Raw genomic sequence first — 4,497 nt, 5'->3', positions numbered from 1 at the left:
ATGAATTACCATTAAGATCATACATACATACTATAGATTTGGTACAAAAACTATTTAAAACAAAAATGTGTGAGTGTCCATTTTTGTGTGTGTGTTTGTGTGTATATGTGTGTGTAAAATACGTGAAATCAGAGTGTAGTAACTTCCTACAAATGGGAGGTAGGCCAGGAATGCATAAGACTCAGGCAAAAAACAAAACTGAAACTTACAAGGCTTAGGAAGTTCCTTCAAATTACAAGTTCGCTCCCCAATATTATAAAAAGGAGTATTTGCTAAGGAGAGCAGATTCTGTGATCAGCTGAGCTGCCTACTACTGCACACAGAGCTCCAGATACGTGGTTTTTGTGAATTGTCATCCATGCTGCAGTGGGCTTTTTGTGAAGCAGCATTTGTAAGATTATTGATAAAGAAGAGATTAAATCAAAATGGATTTTTAAGCCTTTTAGTAAACTTAGCATTTTTACATATTAAAAGTCATATGTCAAAATTCAGGTGCATGAAAAACCCTTTTTCTTAAGAATTGATCTGGATTTCCTAATGCAAATTGATCCAATGAGAAGAGACAAAACAATCAAGAAAGCAGTTTAATCTGTACAAGTGTAGTTCACATTGCAAATGTAAATAGATTTTTGGTTATTTGCATAAACTAAGTTCTTTAGACTTTCTTTCCATGTGTTTCTTTACTCAAAGTTCCATTTAAAAGAGCCTGGTTTATGCCATTCCTTGGTTTTCAGGAATGGAGTAACTGAAGCCATGCTAAGCTTTGTGGCTCCTCACTGTGCCTTAGGATGGCGGATCTAGCCCTCTGTTACTGAAGACTCTTAAGTCTTCTTCTATGCATGTGCAGCCAAGCCATGCTTCCTGCCCCTGATCCTGCTCTTGCAGGCATTGGCAACCTCTTCTTGCCTTCAACACCATGTTTTTCTATTTACTTGGTATCACAAATGGGAGTACTTTTCAAGGGGCTGTGGTTATACCATCTATTTCTCAGTTTAATTGTCCAAAGGGTCCTTGTCTTATGGTGGGATTATATCTCCAAGAGCACATCATTAAGTAGAGAATGCTGTAAACTGAAAGTGCATTGCATACAACTGATCTTCCAAGTGTCTGGCTTAGCCTCATCTACACTGATGTTAGCCTGAAGATTGGCCAAAACAAAGTAATCTACCATTAAACCCATTTTACAGTAGTGTTAAATAACTCACATAGTTTATTTAATATGGTACTAACCGTGGAAAAGAAACAGAATGGTGTATGAGTAAATTTTCACACTACTTCAAAGTAGAAAAATCATAGGTCTAATCATAATAAGCTAGGAAAACTTCTGTACTTAATATTGTGATATAATCCTTAATTGTATTATTTTAATGCAGTATCCTACTTATAGAAATCCCTTCAAATCAGGGGTCATCTCTCATTCATGTCTGTATTTCCAATGCACATAACCAGGGTCCCCTAAGTCTTTTTCTATGAATGAAAGCAGTACACACTGTGGAAAAAGATGGCCCACAATGGTAGATATTGGTCACATCTTTCTGTGTTCTGACATTTGGGACAGTGTTCTGAGCAGCCACAAATGATACCAATGATAAGAAAAAAAGAGACAACAAAGCATGTTCCTGCTGCCAAAACCCACATGCAAACAGTGCCTCAGGCCAGTCATGCTCAGGACTAGGGTGCATGAACTTGCCTGAACTGTTTCAGCCCATCTTTAATGGAAATCTAATGGAAATCATAAATTACCAAAACAGGTCCACAGGTGCTGAAATTTACTACTGTGTTGACTGCTGGCAAGGTCTGAAACTGCAGAACAATGCACGATGTGCTACAAAGATGAAATATTTATTACATTCATATTCTCCCTCAAGCTTTTTTTAAAGCCTTTTTCTTGGTGGCAAAATAACAAAGCACCAGAATTTCGAGACAAACCAATTTGCACTGGCATTTTTAGAAATTTTGTTAAATAATTCTCTTTAATGGTTCAAAGACTTTTAGTACAGATACAACTTCATGAATTCTAAATAAACCTTAAAGCCAAAGGGAAAAGGATAGAAATGTTGTATCTCACAAATGAATCTGCCCTTTACTCTCACCAGATACTTCACATGACTGCTTCAAATCTCACCAGTTCCTCACCTCCGAGAGCCAAATGAGTCACCAAGGAGTTGCAGTACTTGGTTGCAGGGTCATCTTAATGAACATGTGAGTAGCCAATGTCTTGAACTTGTACACAAAGAAAGGAATGTCATTTGGTTTGGAACAAGATCATGGAGGAGGTTTTAAATAAAGGTTCTAAGGGAAAAAATATATTGGAATCTTTGAATGGAGAATTCAGAGTGAAGGGGCTCATGGAGAGACAGAAGTTTCTATCTGAATGCAGCTTTCCCTTACAGGACTCCAATCATCACCAGCTGATGCCAGTGCTATCTTCTTGACTAAATATGAATTAACACAACAGTCCCCACAATGTAGAAGGCCAATACAGTAGCTATAGAAAGTGATGATAATTAGTATTCTGATACCAACTTAAATCATTGACTGAAAGGAAATTTTCAAGTAAAATATGATCTCATTTTCCTAGGCACCTCAAAAAATTCAGTTTGATATGATTCGTCAGATAATCAATTATGTCTATTTATTTAATTAAAAAAATATTTTATTTATTATTTTTATTTTATGTGTATGAGTGTATTCCCTGCATGTAGGTAAGTGCACCCGTGTCATGCAATGCCCATGGAAGACAGAAGAAGTGGTCAAATTCCATGGACCTGGAGTTACAGACAGCTGTTAGCTGCCATGTAAGTGCTGGGATTTGAATCCAGGTCTTCTGCAAGAACAACCAGTGTTCGTAACCGCTGAGCCATCTCTCCAGCCCCTATTTATTTAATTTTTAGCAAATTGAGACTTTGAACTCTGAACCTTGGGTGTGCCAAAATATGTAATTCAAATTTAGTAGCTTTGCTTTGATTCTACTTCATTTTTCTTTTCTTTTCTTTCTTTTCTTTTTGACATTTTCCAACTTAAAATAATAGAATTTTTTCCATTTTATTAATCATCAAAATTTTAAATTGTGTTAGAATGGCTTTCAAATGACTTGATTTCTCATATAATTACAAGTAGTTAAGAAGAACCTAAGAGGTAATGATACAGCAAGATTGAACATTGCTGAAACCTGGTCCGGTAGACACGTCTGTGTCTGCTCTCAAGTTAAGGGGCAAGAGACTAGGCTGACAAAATGCCAGGTAACAGTCCACCACCTGCAACCCACTAAACTGAGCCAGTCAGTTTCCAATTTCCTGAACTGAGTCAAGACTGGAGGCATAATCAGATCCAAGAGTTATACCTGAGACCCCAACTCCCAGTTGAGGGTCAAGCTCTTCTAAAGAGCTCAGTTAGACCTACTGTGAACTGGACCTCAGAAAAAATCATTCATAAGCAACAGATGGAAACCACATGGGAAGGGGAAGAATAATAAAGTAGAGCTTTGGGTTGCTGATGGCCCTTCGCACTTCTTTGTTAGGATTTTCACAAGAATTGTTCCTGTGTAATCATGATTTTGAGTATTATTAATTTCATACCATTTGTTATCAGCACTGATGTGTATATATTAGTGAGAAAATGCAAAAAGAAAGAGAAACGGCTAGGTAGCAATGCTATTCCATCACGGTACATAATAAAGAGATAATAATGAAATAATGACTGTTTAATCAAGGAACACCACTGAACACTTAAAAAAACTAAGCAATTCAGTTATTTAACCAAGTATTTAAAATATAAAGTCTAAAATAATACAAGATTTTAAAATAATATCTACAAGAGAAACAAGAAATGGAGATGAAATGACCCAACTTCTAGAAGGATCTTTTAGCCTTAAAAGAATCCATCTTACTTCCAAACCTGGATGGATTTACATATTGTGGAAGGGGAAGACATTGTGAAAAATTAGGTTTGACATATTTGAAAGGATTAGTTGAGTGAAAACTGAAAGGGCAAAATGAAAACTTTTGTATTCTGTCCACTTGGTATCCACCAATGGAACACTGTTAGGGAAGCATTGATTGATATTTAAAATGACTTTGGGGGCTGGAGAGATGGCTCAGCAGTTAAAAACACTGACTGTTCTTACAGAAGACCCAGGTTCAAATCCCAGAAATCACATGGCAGCTAACAACTGTCCTGTAACTCCAGTTCCAGGGGATCCAACAGCCTCTTCTGACCTCCACGGGCATTGCATGACACAGGTGCACTTACCGACATACAGGCAACACACACACATACACACACACACACACACACACACACACACATGTAAAATAAAAATAATAAGTAAAACATTTTTTAAAAAATGACTTTGAAACAGAAAACGGAAATTAAAATTAGGACAAGGCAATATTTTTTAAAGCAACATTGCTTAAATGTGAGATATTAATAATATCTTGTACATCCATGTTTGTTGCTGCTCTTTTCACAATAGCTAAGAGATGGAAGCAACCTTAG

Source organism: Nannospalax galili, unplaced genomic scaffold (genome assembly GCF_000622305.1).
Source record: "Nannospalax galili isolate Female #2095 unplaced genomic scaffold, S.galili_v1.0 scaffold63, whole genome shotgun sequence".
Taxonomy (NCBI): domain Eukaryota; kingdom Metazoa; phylum Chordata; class Mammalia; order Rodentia; family Spalacidae; genus Nannospalax; species Nannospalax galili.
The sequence above is the reverse complement of the archived record's forward strand: the minus strand, read 5'-3'. Positions refer to the sequence as shown.